General features: G+C 34.3%; 1 protein-coding gene across 19 annotated transcripts in view; it reads left to right on the top strand.

Moving 5' to 3' along the window:
- Nucleotides 1-17,905, top strand: part of ZBTB20 (zinc finger and BTB domain containing 20) — a 758,521-nt gene that overhangs the window by 56,936 nt on the left and 683,680 nt on the right. The gene's annotated exons all lie outside the window — the stretch shown is intronic.

Here is a 17,905-nt window from a genome sequence, read left to right as displayed (position 1 = left end):
CAAAAACTCCAGAAGTTTCCTGTTACATTAAGGTGAAAGTGGTTACCAAAGAAACAAAAGTTTCTCATCACTCTGCCTAAGGCAAATGTGGCGTATTAAGCTTAAAGTGAATTCTTCTCTCCTGAATATACACAACTCTTATTAATGTCTTGGAAATTATGCACGTATAGGAAAAGAGGAATGAGATTTTTCTGGATACATTTGAATAGGCATCCATTAGGGTATAGGGTCTATCTAATATCTATGGATACTTTACTGCTGAACTGGCCAAAAGTCAGTTTTTGCTATTTACTTTTTACTTGGGTTTGACTTGAGAATGAATGACTTATTTTCATCTTAAAAGAGGCCTTTCTTTTGTGAGTTAGGTTCCCTGGTGGCCTGAAAGAGTTAATGCAGTTTCCAAGAGTGTCCAACTTACTTCCAGGGAGTAGTGCTTGCATGTGAGAGTCTGGCTCCAGAATATTTGTTCACATCCCAAAACCAATTTGGCACAACTTAAAATGTCTGCTAGGGAGAGGATTCAGAGTGTAGTTAGGCCACGCAATTAGTGCTTTATTTCATGAGTACCAAATCCACCCAATAGTGTTTTGTTTTAAAGAAGAGCTTGAAATTCACAATAACGGGTTTCATTTATCAGAGCCATATGGGACTCACCATCTTTGGATATATTTGTAAGGCTTTCACAAAGAAGACTCCTTAGGCATCTCAGATTTCACGGATTGGAGGGCAATCTGGATGAATATCTTTTTTGGAAATGATGAACTATCTTTTCATATGTAGTCTCCAATTTCAGTAATCCTTGAGAAGCTCAAAAATAAGGAAAGAGTTAAGTAAACTTCAGCTTATTAGCTTTTATTGGAAAACAAAGATCATTATTCTTAGATCTGGTTCATATGCCAAGTGTACTTTTGATGTTGAAATTTGGCCACCTAATCCTTGCAGTTTGTGATGTAGCATTTTTAAGAGGGAAAGTGGGTTCTAAGTCTCAACCTATTTTTGCACTTTTTGCTAGTTCTGTCATGGTCATATGTCAATGGATCATCGGGAAGCTATCTGCAACATAGCTGACTGATAATAGAACATTGTGGTTCTTTTGATGTTTACCCAAGATTATTTCTTTGCTGCTTCCTCCTTTCCCATACTTCTCTGATCATTAGGGGTCTATCTTAAAGCAATGTATTCTTGAAAATGTCAAAATAAATTGATTTTTTGGATAAATCTCGTATTTTCCCACTGACTTATAAATTTAGAAGTTTAAACATAAAATCAGATTGATCTTCATTTGTCAGTGGTTGCTAATACTTTAGTTTTTGGTTCCCAGATTCTGCTAAGTATTAATGACCTAATAAACAAACATTTAAGTGTTTACTAATTAAAAACTAGTATATTTTTAAAGCATTGAGTGCTGTTGTGTTATGACAGGCAACCACTATTTTTTTAGGTTTCCAAATTTTTGTTTTCTCACTTCCATAGGCTTTCTTGTAAAAGGCACATTTAATTTTGTTTGATAAATCTGGTAAATCAGAATACTTGCAAGTCATACATAGAACATTAACAATTGCTACTGAGCTATACAAATTCTATATAAACTTCATAAGGATGGTAATTTCAGTTTTATTTTAAATTGTTATGGTAAGTTGGCAATTACTTGAAATAACTCTTGCTCATCTTTAAATACCATTTTTATTGTATTTGGCCTTATTTTATTATGCTCTAGTTTATTTTTTTTAAAAAAACTTAATACTTTATTTGTTAATTATATTTATATTAGCATGTTTTACGTTTCTCAGAGAATGTCCACTAAATTTTGTTCAGTTATGAGCATGTTGTATAACATTGAATTAAAATAAAATTCAGTATATTTTTTGCTTCCATTTAAATTTTATGTTGATACCAATGTCATATATTTTAAATATTATTTCATAAAGATTCAGAAATATACTCCCTACCATTTCTTCTCTAATATGTATTATATGCTACAGAGAGAGCACTTAGACCTTTGTTATATAGCACACCTGTAGAGTGCACACTTGTATTGCTACATGTCATTGACCCCCATGCTATATAGGCTGATAAGGCTGCTGGACAGAATGTTGAACATTGGAACTATGGAATGAGCTATACTTGCTTAAATCATCTTATGCATTAATTGTACTGGATGGTTGACTGTCTTGTATTCTTTCTGTATTTCATTCTTTGTCAAATGTTCTAAAATTATTTAATGAGTATAATCTTAGAATTACATTATTTCCTTTTCCTACAGACATAGGTATTGTGACTCAAAGATGCTGTTTTTCTCCCTGAAAAAATCATTATGGAATGAAACATGAATAATTTTGGCCATTGCGTAGTATTTTCCATAGGAATTTTGAAGTGTTTTCTTTGCGAAAATGATACAGTGTTGAGGTAGTGATCCATGGCAACAAAGAAATTAAAGATGGCAGAAAGACTCAAGATAGAATGTATTCATCAAGATACAATGGTATTTCATAGTCTTTGGATTTGGCATAAACTGTAGGCTGTGAAGAAAAGATAGATACATAGATCAAACAAAAAATGTGGGTGTAACAATCAGTGGTTAATTCTTTATAAATATTTCTATGAAGGATGGATGATAGGGGAAAGGACATGATTTAATGGAGTGTGTGTGTGAATGGTAGAACACTTGGATACTGAGAGAAGGAGAGTGTGAAAAGAGAGATAAGGATTATATGTAGTTTTGTGACCATAACTGCCTAGTTTTCTACACTTACCTAGAGTTTCTGTTGTAAGGGATGAGTGCCTCCTATATATAATATTCTTGGTATAAATAAAATCCATAAATCATTTGGGTTGAGTAAAAATTTTATTGCTTCTGAGGATAGATCTTTGGATTTTGAGGTGTGGTGTGCTAATATTTTTACCTTATACTCAGTGTAAATATTATATTATTTGTGTTTAAATTATGATATGAATATGATTATGTGAAGCAGATGTGTGTGTATATGTGTTCGTGTGTGCATGTGTACACATGTAAAAAAGGACACTTTCATTTCTGTCTCTTTGTTTATCTGTCTCTTCTATTTCTCCTGTGTCTGCTGCTTTTTGCTTGCCAGTTTTTCTTTGTCTATCATTTTTATCATTGAACCCATCTGTGTAGAAAATAGAATGCTTGGTTTTAAATTTTTTAATGATTTTTTATTTTTTGTTATTGTGTTTTCTCAACTTGTTTTCACCTCAAGAATTAAGGCTCAAGTATAAGGCATTTTAGTTCTCACATTCAAGAGGTGTTTCTGCTTTTTTTCTCGTCCGTTTGTTCATATGTTTACTGGTCTCTGATAGGCTGTGCAGTGAGACGGCAGTTTACTATCTGTGTGTGTGTGAAATTAGCTAATTGGTGTTAGCAGAAATATTTTCACATGTTTTATAAGCAAAGTACAGCAAGGTATATAAATGTAGATATGATCCAGACACGCGCACACTCACGACTGTCACTGCTCATGCATAGGCGCTCAGAAGTAATTAATGTTAATAAGATTTTAATGTGCTTGTGAGATCATAATGAGGAGAAATGAATGCTCTGATTAGGAAAAGGTAACTGTGTGTGTGTTTTGGCTTAGAACAAGATTTCAATTTTTATAAACCGCAATTTTAGAACTTGTTTGTGATTGCATCAATTGGTTTTTATTTTCAAATTAGAGGTCTGTTTAGCCATTTGAATGATTAACCAAATAAATGGGTAAAACCCTGATCATAAGGAATAGTGCAGGTTTTCATTTGCAAGGCAATGTTAGTGTACAGCAAGGCTGTGATCATGTCTTTTGCCAACTACCATTTTTATGTTGTTTTTTAAAAAGCTTTCTTAGAAATCTACTTGTGGAGATAGTTCTCATCTTTATAAATGTAGATGGTATCTATATGTTCTGGAGACACCAATCAGACACTGTAATTACTGTGTCTGAGATCCATTCCTTTCAGTCACACAGTAATGATGTGTTCAGTGTCTAAAGAATCTATATCATGCTTCTTGAAATGTTTATTGGGGAAAATGTAAAACAACCAAGATTTTTCTTCCTAAACATAATTCTTTACAAATTTTAGAGGCTTGACATCCTTTATGGGTGAAGTAAAATATCTCAAAGTAAGCAAAGATGCTGTCTCATCATGGACTAAAATGCTATGCAGTCAACAGCTACACTATATGACTGGCTTGAATCCAGCTAGACACCAGGGGTCCTTCTCCACAACAAATTTTTTGAAAATATTGTTTACAGGGCTTTGGCATACATTTGCATTATTATTATTTTTAATTATAGGATAAATCTAAATATCTATTAAGGGCCCTTGCCCTGTAGCATGTAGAAATTGCTTATGTATTTTTTTAATTTAAATGGTAGATTAAGATATTCAAGGATTGTAATCCCTTTTAAAAGTAAGTATAATACTGAAATGGAATAAATATAATATGAATTGGGATATGGGGTAGTATAGTTTATTTCCAACTAAATTCTATAGATGTGGTTTAGATTCTCCTAGGTTTTGGTTATATGACTACAATCTTTCTGCTGGGGTTTAAAAATGATGATGAAGAAAGAAAAGGTATTAGAGTTATTTCTACTGAACTATTCTGCAATTTCTGTGATTCCCAGAGGTGTGCTGGATTTTGGTTTTCACAGAGTCCATGAGAATGATAATTACCTGACCAGAGAGGCATTTGCCTTTACTATTGTTTAGTTGACTTTGTTGGGTCTTATGTCAGTATAGTAAATTTTCCTATGCAATTATACATACTTTTAGATCTTCTATGTTGGTCTGTCTGTTCATATATACTATTATTGCATTATGTTAATTATAGAAGTTGTAGAGCATATTTTAATATCTGAAGTGTTAGCTTCCCACTGCATCCCCACCATTGCTCTTCTTTTTCAGGGTTTTTGTAACTTTTCTTGCTTATTTGTTATTCCAAATGAGCTTTATAATCAACTAGCAGACTTCAAGGGAAAAAAAAACTGACGTTGTTTCATTGGAATTATGATAAATTCATAAATTGACATAGGGACAATTAATATCTTTATGAAATTGAGTCTTTTTATCCAAGGTCTTACTTTATCCCTCCATTTGTTAAATAACTTTTTTTTTCAGTTCTTTTTTTATTGAAGTATAGTCAGTTTACAGAGTGTCAATTTCTGGTGTACAGCATAATGTTTCAGTCAAATGTACACATACATATACTCATTTTCATATTCTTTTTCATTATAGGTTACTACAAGATATTGAATATAGTTCCCTGTGCTATACAGAAGAAGCTTGTTGTGTATCTATTTTACATATAGTAGTTAGTATCTGCAAATCTCAAATTCCTAATTTATCCCTTCCCACCCTCTTCTCCCTCCCCGGTAACTGGTAATCATAAGTTGTTAAATAACTTTTGTGTCTTTCAAAAGTGTTGTACAGTTTTTCCTACAGAGGTTCTAAACATTTGCTACTAAGGTTACTCCTCAGTACTCTATTCATTTGTTTATTTAATTGCTTATTTACTTTTTTTTTTACATACTCACTATCCCAAACTTACTATCTTATTCTTTTCCATAATATTTTCTGACTTTTTTTTGTTTCTGTATGGGAAGGCTATTTATTTTGTATGTTAATTTTGCAAACTCCCACTTCACAAAATTCTCTTACTGTTTGTGGTAACGTGAGGTGGGTTTGAGCTCCCATTCTATTCTTGAGCTCCCATCTGTGAGACCGTGGACAAATTATTCTGAGCCACTTTACTTTCCTATGAAGTTCAGATAAGAAAACCAAACTCCCAGAGTGGTGGAGACTAAATGAATATAGTAAAGCACCTAATATTTTGCCCAGCATGTAGTAGGGACTCAGTTACTGATATCCATTAATAATGTAATGTATTGTGGTATGACATGATGTAATATTATCACTATTTTTCTTCTGTGTGTGTGTGTGTGTGTGCACGTATTTTTTTCCTTTCAGTTTTACTGAGATACACTTAAGTAGTAGTAGTATTCTTAAAGTATGGCTAATATGCTATTGAATTACTGAAGGTTTATTGTATCAGAGTTTTTATTACAAGAATGGAGAGAATTAAAGAAATGGAAAAAACTTAAATTTCCTGATAAACCTTTGTGATTTAAGACACTAGGGGCTGAAGATTTAATTATGAACTTAGCATATTTTGTAGCTGTGCACATATGTTTTCATTATTTCTGTTTTAGTTGTGATTACTGCATGCAAAACTCCTTAACTCTAGAGAGTAAGTGGAGGGAACTTCTTGATCATCTAGAGTGATTATTCAAAGCAATTCACGGAGTGCAGTGATTCTAGCCCTTGTTAACAATATAAGAGGATGTGAGCATCTAATTTAAAGTCCTGTAACCATTATTTTCTGCCTTAAGAATCTGGCAACTTTACTACATTTTGTTAGTAAACAATGTACTAACTTGCAAATAAGCTTGTGTAGAGTAGATATTGAGCATATATGAACTCATGATGGTATTGACATAAGCAGAATGATAGTGGTTTCTAACCCATAACACTTGTGATTAAGTTGATGAAAAAACAATAAATGATAAAAAAAAATATAGTCCCATGATTTTTAAGCTTCTGCTGTAATTCAATAAAATGGTTATGAACTTTGCAAATACACTCTTTTAAGGCATCTGACACTGTTGTTAAAAATTGAGATTACCCTCATTTCAGGAGTCATCTTATTCCTACCTCATGAGTGTTGTGAGGGTTAAGTGAGATAATGCACTGGCATTATAATGCCATTAATAATAATGATAATGCAGGTGCCTGGCTGATGGTAAGTGTTTGAACATAGTAGTTTATTTTATTGCTATTATTTTGTTACTACCTTTGCCGTTGTCTACTCCCACAGAGTATATATAGAATATGTATATATATAGTCTTACTAGTAATGTTCTATTATATAAATAAATATATTCTTATATGTATATTCTAAATATATATATTCTTACTAGTAGTATTCTATGCTTAGGACAAATGTGTGAAATGTATCTCATAATGATCATTAAAATAAATATAAAATAATACAGCTATAATTCACCAATATTGAACTTAGTAAGGGTGAAGTAAGACTCCATCACTGGAGCATGTGAAAGCTTTAGTTGCTCATGGATGAAATTTCTGAGGAGCTGCAAGGTTGAAGAATACTTTCTCTCAAAGAATTATAGGTACATTTTGTCCACAGTTTAGAGATTCCCAGAGTTCTGGTTTAGCACTCAGTGTCATTACTCCCCCACAGCCTCATAGTGCTCCTTTGTCCATCCATTCATATGGAAAACAACATAGAGTATCTATTAGGTATAAAATGTGGTTCTAGGGTGTTAGATATACAAATAGCAAGATTACTTAGATGAACTGTCTCTGTTCAAGAAGTCTAGTAGGCTATTCAAACAGGAAACAATTAGGTTATATGCAAGGACTTTGGAATCAGATTATTCAGTTTGAATTTCTGCTCTGAAATTTACTAGTTGTGTAACTTTAGGTGAGTTATTTACCTATCTGTGTTTCCGTTTTCTTACCTACAAGATGAGGCTGAAAGTAGTACCTACTATATAGGATTGTCCTGAGAATTAAATGATTCGGCTCATGTGCAGCATTTAGAGCAATAACATAATAAGCTCTTAATAAATGTTGGTTAACATTAATGTAATTATTAGATAAAGCAAAATAAAATTAGTGCCACAAAACAATAAAAACAAAGTAATACAGTATTATAGAGCATGATAATACTGATTTTTACTGTGGGTGGGGGCAATGGAATTAGGGGAGTTTTCTAGGATGAAGTAATGTTTAAACTGAAACCTTGATACATAATTTCTACAGGGCTAGGAAAAAATGAAGGGGTAGGGCTGAACTAATTTCTAGGCTGAGTGAATAGTCTTAGCAATGCTTTAAAGGTGGTAGAGAAGTAAAAGGAAAAACTTCTTGGACTTTGCAGTCAGAAAGACTCTTAGCTGAAGCCCAGATCTATTCCTTATTAGCCTTGTGGTCCAAGGCAAGGCAGGCTCTATTTCGTTTCTTCCTCCCTCACATGGGGTCTGGTAACTCTCTCTAGGCAGTTAGCTATAGCAGTTGTGGGGCTGATATTGTCATGGGCTTCCTGTTTTCCAATGTCTGTAAACCATTATTTTGTCTAGTTTTTAGTTGTTTAAGGCAGGAGGCTAAGTCCTGTTTCTGTTACTCCATCATTTATAGAAGCAGAGGGCCAACGTATTACTTTCACTTTTCTACTCACTGAGTTTGAAACTTATCTAATTCTGTTAGCACCCTGTTGTTAGTTACTGTTTTTGTACTCACTGCACTGTTTTACAATTTTTAGTTTACTGCCTCTTCACTGTACTGGCTTCTTTGAGAATAGGGACCATGTCTGGTTCGTCTTTATCTCCACTACCAACCCACTACTATGGAGTCCGGAACATAGCAGGCAGTTACTGGATATCTTTTACATTCAATTTAATTACTGCAAATTGTAGTTTAGTTCCATACTGTGAAAGACTTTGAATGGTTTATTCAGTAAACCACCCAGGATTTTTGAGGAGATGAAGGAAATTCCTTGAGGCTTTTTTTTTTTTTTAAGAAGATAACTCTAGAAACATAAAGATGGATGGCAGAGGTTAGAGGATGAAATTGCCTAGATTTCTTAGGATTCTAGACAATAATAATGGGAGGAAAAAGAGCGTTAACAGGATCTGGTGGTTGTTTGGATGGGTGCTGGTAAAAGGGATGGTGAGAAAAATGATGACTCAGGTTTTCAAAATTAGTTCCTTTAGAATGAAATACTAGGTTCTTTTGTCTTCTTTGGCACCCCAGTGAAGGATTTTAGTATAAAAATTCACAATGTAAAGAAGTAATTAATGGTAGGAATTTATCTAAATAGCTTTAGTTTGTTACTAGAATAAAATTTGAATTTAAAATATTTTGTAATTTTTAAGGGAGAATGAATTGTGGGTTTTATATTATTGCTTAAGGATAACTCTCTATTGTGCTACAAATATCACTGTCTCTCTTTACATACATTTTTCCTCACTATAATCCCTCTTCTTTGGACACTATATCTACATATGTATGTATGTCAATTTCCCTGTTAATGTTTAGGTTTTTCTGAAGGGCTGCTTCTTTTAGTCTTTAGAATATGTTGGTAATGGACTCAGGGCTAAAAGTTCATTTTATCCAGTTGGGTGGGATAGTGCCTGTAGAAGGACCTAGAGTGAGAATTATTTTTCTCAGCTACATTTCAACTTTGTTTTTGTAGTATCAATTTTCATCCAAATTGACTTCTCTTTTTAAGAGAAGCTAGAAGAGTGCTGTGTAGAAGCCATGGTAGAAGTGGGGAAATGAGAAACATTCAAACAATTATGGAAAACCTCTAATGTCAAACATTTATGTGTAAAATACAATAGTAGCAATTTGAAAAGTTAAAACACTTGTAGCAAGAACTCATTTACAGTGGTCTTAAGGACATTAATTAGAACTAATGGATTGAATATGTGGAAAGGAAATTTTTCTCCCAGTGATTTCTGTCCACTCAGTCCTCCAAGGAAGTAATACTTCTTGTAATGTGTGATCTAACCTGAGAAGAATGACACAGTGTTTGAATCAACAATAACATCCTGACAAGGTAGGGGAATATTTTTGATACTTCATTCCATTTCTCATTTTAGTTTCTTATGTACACTATTGTTACTGCTGTTATAGAGAATGATACAGACAATGACTAGCATTTATTGAATTACCCTTTTTGCTGGTAACTGAACTAGAAGGTAAATATTATCTTATTCTTCACAACAGCCTCACAAGACAGATATTTATATTTTATCAATGAAAATTCTAAGGCTAAATTATATTAAGTAACTTCCATAAAGCTACACATCTAGTTATGGCTGAGTTATTTGGAATCAGTGGTATAATAAGTAAAAATAGATTGCTAAGTCTAATGTGTGTACTGTTATGTGCAATGAAAGGAGTTTCTCACTTTTCTCCTGTAAACAGAGGAAGGCGAGCTTTTTGGAACAGGAGTGGAAAACGGCTAAGGAGGGCAGGCAATTATTTGTGTTTCTGACTGGAGTCAGTTTATCAGGGAAGGCCAGTGCCTCACTGCGTCATGTTTCCCCAAAGCTCTAGGTGCTGCTTTTGGCACTACTTCAGAGAGTGATGTCCAGGGCCACTGAAAAACTGCATTATGCCTTGCTGAGGCCAGTTGAGGGGCCAGGAGCAATGGTGACTGCAGGGGAAGTTCTTATAACTTTTAACTCTATTTGGAACACCTTTTGTGGGCAGACTTAGTGCAGCTATTGCAGACTGTTAGAGCCCATGGGACCCAATGCCATGTAATGAGGGTCACATCAGTTTCACCACTGATCTGACCTCAGAGTCTGCTAACCAGTGTGTTATTTTGTATAACAAGCATATTATTCAGTGTACTTGCATCAATTGCAGAAAAACCCAACACCTATCCCTGTATACAGTTTTAAACTCCAAAGTGACTTTGAGCTCCAGTCCAGAGAAAGAAACTACTTGTTACATAATATGATCTCTTACTATAAATGAGGAACTCCCAAATGTATAATCAATTAGAAATTGTCTGTTTCTTTTCAAGGCAAAAATATTCACATCTGGGTGAGTTGCAGCGATTAAAACAAACAAACCAACCCTTATTCTTCCAAGTTCCACTGTAAAGAAGTCTAGTTATTTGCCTTAGTTTCAAAAGAATAATTCCTAAAGCGTTTCAAATGTCCGACTGGCTATTCTCTTTGGAAGCTTCTTTCTCATCCTCATGGTACATCCCTTTGGCATGCATGACCAGCTGCAAGCTAAACCCAGTGGAATAAGAATTCTTTCATCCCTTTGTGTGATGTGTTTCATTTTCAGAGTTTGGATGATCCTCTTCGGCAGCAGCAGCAGGCATTGTTAGTTTCAATAGGCGGCCTGGATGCACAAGAACAGTCATCATAGAGACAGGCTCTCAGGGCCCGTCCCTTCGTGCCATAGTGCTGTGTTAGATCACTTTCCCCTGCTGGATTAATGGCCAGAGAAAAAGAGAAACAAACTTTCCCCAAGCAATCCAATTAAAGTACTTGAACTTTACTGAGGTCCATCCTATTGTTTTTTTTAACTTCCTAACCTGTGGTTAATTAACTACTCTGACCAGTAGAAAGGAATAGGAGAAATAAGAGAATTATCTCAAATTTGCGATTTTCTTTAGTTTGAAAAGGCATCAGCATTTTGTTATATAAGATGAAATAATAATCTGTGTTTGGTATAGTTGAACTTTTTTGAGGGGTTGAACTTTCTATCTTTCCTGTAATATTTTCACCAAAGTCACTGCCAGAACTTATTGTATGAAACTGCTCAGCCTTTACAAATTTATCTCTGTTCACAGTCTACGGTTCAGCATTAGCTCATTCTGAGCACTGTGGCTTCCTTGAATCTCCAATTGATCCCACTCCCATGACTGTGATATTCTTTTCCAGGTTAATCAAGGATGCTCTATTTCTGCTCTGTCATCCATGCCACTGTTAGTAGGAAAGTAATTTAGGCTTTTGGCTCTCAGCCTCATCATTTGTGAATTGACCTCCCCTGACTCTGAAGTTCTATGTTCAAAATACGAGCTAGGATTTCCAATAACACTAACTTATATGTGTATGATGACCAATAGTTTGCAGAGTGTGTTCATATATTTTATTTTATATAATTCTGACCATAATTTTGTGAGAGGGAGAGAACAAGTTATTATTGTCTCCTTTTTTAGATACAGAGACTGCAGCTCAGGGAGGTGAAGTGCCGTATCCCACATTAATAAATAGTAACTAATTGATCCTGAACTTTAAATTCAGGGTTTTACCCACATAAAATGATGGTTTCCTCTGGTAGGAGGTTTCTTTCTTAAAGTCTGAGTTTCTTCATTTATTAATTATACATATAAATGTATGTGAGTATGTATGTTCATGCTTTGGGAAAGGGCTTTGTTATACTTAATTGAGTTTGGGATGGAATTTTATGACTTTAGTTTTTATCAGTGAAGGAGTCTCCTAGGATTTCAATTTAAGAAAGATAAGAAGGAATGCATTACATTTCTACTGTAGAATGTTGGTGTTATTGTAAACCCTTCTATCAAATTTGATTGTATTTTTCAACTTAAAGCCATTCTGCTAGAAACCTAATATAGTTATTAAGTAGTATTCTTTGTAATTAGGGAAGACATGAATATAGTAGAAGCCCTCTTTGCCACTCCCTGCTTCAGGCCAATAAGAAACTGAAATATCGTTTCTGTTTATCTGTTTACCTGCTGATTTGCTTACCTAGAGTCATTTGTGTTTGTTTTCAAATTTGTTTATGCCCGTTGAAGGTGCAAATGTAATTTAACTATGCAAACTGGTGAAATATGAGTAAAAAAAGTATAAATGGTTGTTTCTTTTATGAAATTTAAGTTGACTGCTTTGGAAAGACTTTTTAAGGGTGAATCACTTAAAAAGGAGCGCTTAAATAGGTGTGGCTAGACAGCAATGAAAGATCACTTGGGGCAGGGATAGGGGATGAATGTAAAAGTTTGGAAGGATCCCGCATTCAAGCTTGTTTTGCAAGTCTCTTTAAGCACTCACTGACTTTAAATAAACCAAAGCCTTTAAACTCTCACTGACTTTAAGTAGATGATACATTGTGGTACAGTTTAAGCAGGAAGAATAATGTGTTTAGCAGATCGAGAGTCAATGACAATCCTTGATCCAATATCAAAAGATTGGTCAATCCATATAAAGTTTTGTTTTAACTTTACATAAACTAAACATGTTTAAATTGCTTTAAACAACTGCTTTCTATGTCTCATTATTCTGTATAAAATGAGGATAAAAACAGTTTTACCTAACAAGGATCTTTTTGAGTTCATGAAGATTAAATGTGATAATACATGCACAGCACAAGTACTAAAAATGGTAGCTATCATCATCATCATCATTAACAAAATTGTCCTCCCCTTCCTCCACCTCTTCCTCCACCTCCTTCTCCTCATTTGAGTTTAATCTGCTGAAAGGCTTGTGTATACATATTAAAAACACAGTCTTCTAGATCACTGCTGCCAGCTATTGGAATATTTTAGTAGCAAAACATAATAGTTCTGTTTGGATTGGCAGTGCAACTATCCATTTCCTACCCCTACCCCGCCTTTTTTTTTCTTCAGGATTTATGAGAAGAGGAAGTTTGACTGTAACTACCTGTTCTCAGAAAATGCTGAGACCTGAAATTGTACATAAGACATAAGTAAAAGGGCTAGGTGTAGTCTCAGCTAAAGACTATCCAAAGGATTGAGATGTGGAGAGTTTGAGGTGTATTGATGTTGTGTGGAAAGCTGACAAGCACCTGCCCACATTGAACCAAGATGTTTCTCTACGTAGTTCTCTCACAATTGTAAATAGAGAACAAACAAAGGAAAAGAAAAAAAAATCTTGACTTCAAAACAAAACAAAACAAACAAACAAAAACCCTGGTAGCTAAACTCAAATCATTTATGAGGTAGTCAAATACCGATTGTAAGGGTAAGCATTGTACTGTATGCCTTCAGTTTCTAACGCTTCTGCTCACTGGTAGGTTACAGGTGTTTATTACTGAATCCACATTTAGAAACTGCTTTTTGGAAGAGAATTAAATCTTTACCTTCTTTCTTTCTGAATGTTGGCCTACACATTTTCATATCATTTTACATCCTGTTGTCTTACCTAATAATGTGCTCCTCATAGAAAAGAGGTTCAAACTCCAGGGTCAGAGATGATACCAACACTGCTGATAGTTTCCTCCTGGGCTTGGGTGTTATAATGGTTGATTCAGTGCCAGAGGCGTGGGAATGAATGCACTGTCAACTAGTTCTTTATTATTACTGTTATTCGAATAAGTGATGTTATTCATCTCCTGTAGATTACTTGCATGGCATGTCCAGTCCACAATTTAAAAAACTAAAGCAAATAGGTAGCAAAGTGGAATTTAAGACATTTTCCAAAGCTGAAAAAAAATTAAATGGTACAGTCTAAAGTTACTAAGTACCCTCTTCTGTCCTTAAACAGTACAAGTATCACCATTGGTCACTTTCTATGCCTATCATGGAATTCAGGTCTATTCGTTTTTCATATTGTAGTCCATCCTTGGTTGCCATAAAACTTTTAGATAGAAGAAATATTGCCTTTCTACTTCATGGCTCATTATAGCATTGGGATTACTTCAGCTCATACAACATACATTTTCCTACCCATTAATATTATTCAAATTTCTCCTCTACTCTGTCTTTCCTGTGCTTTTATTTCAGTCACTTTATGTCCTATCAGTTTTGGCTGTCCTCAGCCTTTTGCCCTCAGATGTGTCTTCACATTTTTTTCTTTGCTTTTCAGTATGTCAGCATTTGTTACCATGTATCCCTCTTTCTAACCTATGCTTTTATTCCTCAGTTCATTGATTTAAATTTCACCCATTTTTTTTCTTTAGCTACACCATTTCCTTAGTTATTTTGATTGAGGACAACAGTGGAATTTATAAAAACTTGGTAGTACCCCAGAAAATAGCAGTTTTTATACTGATGTACAATAGCCTAAGCTTTCAGACGTCTACCTAGTGAAGATCTACCCATTATATCCTTTTGTTATGCAGGATATTTTTAAGGAGGCAGGATTCAAGAGAATTTCTTTTTCATATGAAATTCCTGTTACTCAACGTGATATGTAGAACCCCTTGCTAAGCACCTTTCTAGTAATAGAAAAGAGCCGATCTTAGTTTGGATATGTTCAGAGTGCTCTGTCTTTGACTATATCCCTGAGGCTGTCCCTTAATATTTTATTTTGTTTTATTTCATTTTATTTAATTTTATTTTTCCCCAGTTTTATTGAGATATAAGTGACATTCAGCATTGTATATGTGTAAGGTATACAGCACAATATATGACTTACATACATCTTGAAATGAACACCATAATAAATTTAGCAAACATCCATCATCTCATACAGATACAAAAGAAAAAAATTATTCCCTGTGATGAGAACTCAGTATTTACTCTCTTAACAACTTTCATACATAATATACAGCAGTGTTATTTATTTCAATCATGTTTTATGTATATTACATCCCTAGTACTTACTTATCTTGTAACTGCTAGTTTATACCTTTTGACCACCTACATCCAGTTCTGCTCCCACCACCCCCCACCTTTGATAACTACAAATTTGATCTCTTTTTCTGCAAGTTTATTTACTTATTTATTTAGGAAGTGTAATTGATCTACAACCCTACATTACTTCTTGGCACACGATATAGTAATTTGATATTTCTATACATTACAAAATGATCACTGTGATTAGTCTAGTTACCATCTGTCACCATTGAAAAATACTACATTATTATTGACTATATTCCCCATGCTGTACATTTCATCCCCATGACTCATTTATTTTGTAACTGGAAGTTTGTACCTCTTAATCTCCCTCACCTATTTCTTTCCTCCCCCCTTACCCCTCCGTCTCTGGCAACCACCTGTTTGTTCTTTGTATCTGTGACTCTGTTTCTGTTCTGTTATGTTTATATATTTGTTTTGTTTTTTAGATTCCACACATAAGTGAAATCATACAGTATTTGTCTTTCTCTGACTTATTTCACTTAGCATAATACACCCTAGGTCCATCCATGTTGTCACAAATGGCAGGATTTCATTTTTTTAATGGCTTAATATTCAGCCACTCTACATCTTTTGATTGGAGCATTTAGTTCATTTACATTTAAAGTAATTATTAATAGGTATGTACTTACTGATATTTCGTTAGTTGTTTTCTGATTGTTTTTGTAATTCTTTTTTGTCACTTTCTTCTTTTGCTTTCTTCCCTTGTGATTTGATGACTATCTTTAGTGTTATGTTTGGGTTCCTTTCTCTTCTTTATCTGTGTATCTATTACAGATTTTTGGCTTGTGGTTATGTGAATAACAATATATATGATTATTTTAAGTTGATAATCTATTAAGTTCAAACGCATTTTTAATCCCCTTCCCACATTTAATGTTTTTGACATCATAGTTTACATCTTTTTGTTTTGTGTATCCTTTAGCTACTTATTGTGGATATAGGTGATTTTATTATTTTAGTCTTTTAAACTTCCTGCCAGCTTTATAAATGGTTGATATACTACAATTATTGTATGTTTGCCTTTACCAGTGAGATTTGTCCTTTCATAATTTTCATATTTTCAGTTGTGGCCTTTTCTTTTCCACTTAGAGAAGTCTCTTTAATATTTCTTGTTAAGATGGTTTAGTGGTGCTGAACTCACAACTATTGCTTATCTGTAAAACTCTTTATCTCTCCCTGAAATTTGAATGATAACCATGCAGAGTAGAGTATTCATCACTTCACTAATTATTTTTTTTTCATCACTTTAAATATAATGTACCACTCCCTTCTGGCTTGTAAAGTTTCTGCTGGAAAGTCAGCTGACAGTCCTATGGGAGTTCCTTTGTATAGAACTACTTGCTTTTCTCTTGCTGCTTTTAATATTCTCTGTCTTTAATTTTTACCATTTTAATTACAGTGTGTCTTGGTGTGAATCTGTTTGGTTTGATCTTGTTTAGAACTCTGTGGGCTTCCTGGACCTAGATTTCTGTTTTCTTTCCTAGGTTACGGAATTTTTCAGCTACTATTGTTTCAAATAGGTTCTCTGCCGTTATTTTTCTCTTCTCCTTCTGGGACCCTTATAATGCCATTGTTTAGTATGCTTGATGTTGTCTCAGAGGTCTCTTAGACTGTCTATTTTTTTTTAATTCTTTTTAATTTTTTTCTGTTTGGCTTGGGTGATTTTTCACTACTCTGTCTTTCAGTTTGCTGATTCATTCCTCTTTATCATCTAATCTACAGCTGATTCCTTCTAGTATATTTTGTATTTCATTTATTTTATTCTTCAGCTCTGTTTGGTACTTCTTTGTATTTTGTAACTCTTTGTTCCACTGTGTTTATTCATTTTTCTACTGTGTTTATCCATTCTTCTCCAGAGTTCTTGAGCATCTTTAAGATCATTACCTTGAATTCTTTATCAGATAGATTGCTTATCTCTACTTACTTTGCTTAGTTATTTCTTCTGGGGTTTTATCTTTTTCCTTTGTTTGAAACATATTCCTCTATCTCCTCATTTTGCTTAATTCTCTGTTTATTTTTATGTATTAGGTAAGTCAGTTACAGTTCTCAATCTTGGAGAAGTGGGCTTTTGGAGGAGACATCCTTTGAGGCCCAGCAGCACACTCCCTTCTGGTCACCAGGGCTCTATGATTTAAGGGTACCCCAATGTGGGCTGAGTGGGCCATTCTCTTGTGATGAGACCAACTACTGTGGTTGCACTGGTAGGCAGGACTTGCCCCTAGCCTGTTTGGCTGCCAGGCTCTGCCTCTTACTGAGGCTACCTGCCACAGGTGGATGAAGCCAGGTCACAGCACAGCTGGCTCAGGGGCCCAGGGTCCCCACTGGTGCAGCCCCTTGATATCTGAAATTTTAGGTGGTGGATTAAGGTGTTTCTGTAGCTGGCCTGGGATGCAATGCTAAACTTCAGGCAAGTAAGGTGACTTTAGTGCCTAATAGTCTTCGGAGTATCATGGAACATGAGGTTGTCATGTAGAAGAAATGTACAGTAAGGTGTATGTTAGTGCTCAATGATGCTGTTTCCATTTGGTTTAGAAGCCAGTTTGGATAGCATTACAATTTGAAAGTCAGTAATTTGATCAAAGTTCTAGCTAAGAAAGTTCTAATTTCTCCGTTTGATGAGATGTGTAGGGGACAATCTAAAGATAATAATAACAACAGAAGTATCTATTTTACTTGTTTTTCAAATAGTGTATTTTTTGTTATATTGAAAATTTTTGTTATGTTATCCATTGA

This window comes from Camelus bactrianus, chromosome 1 (assembly GCF_048773025.1).
Source record: "Camelus bactrianus isolate YW-2024 breed Bactrian camel chromosome 1, ASM4877302v1, whole genome shotgun sequence".
Lineage (NCBI taxonomy): Eukaryota > Metazoa > Chordata > Mammalia > Artiodactyla > Camelidae > Camelus > Camelus bactrianus.
The sequence above is the reverse complement of the archived record's forward strand: the minus strand, read 5'-3'. Positions and strand labels throughout refer to the sequence as shown.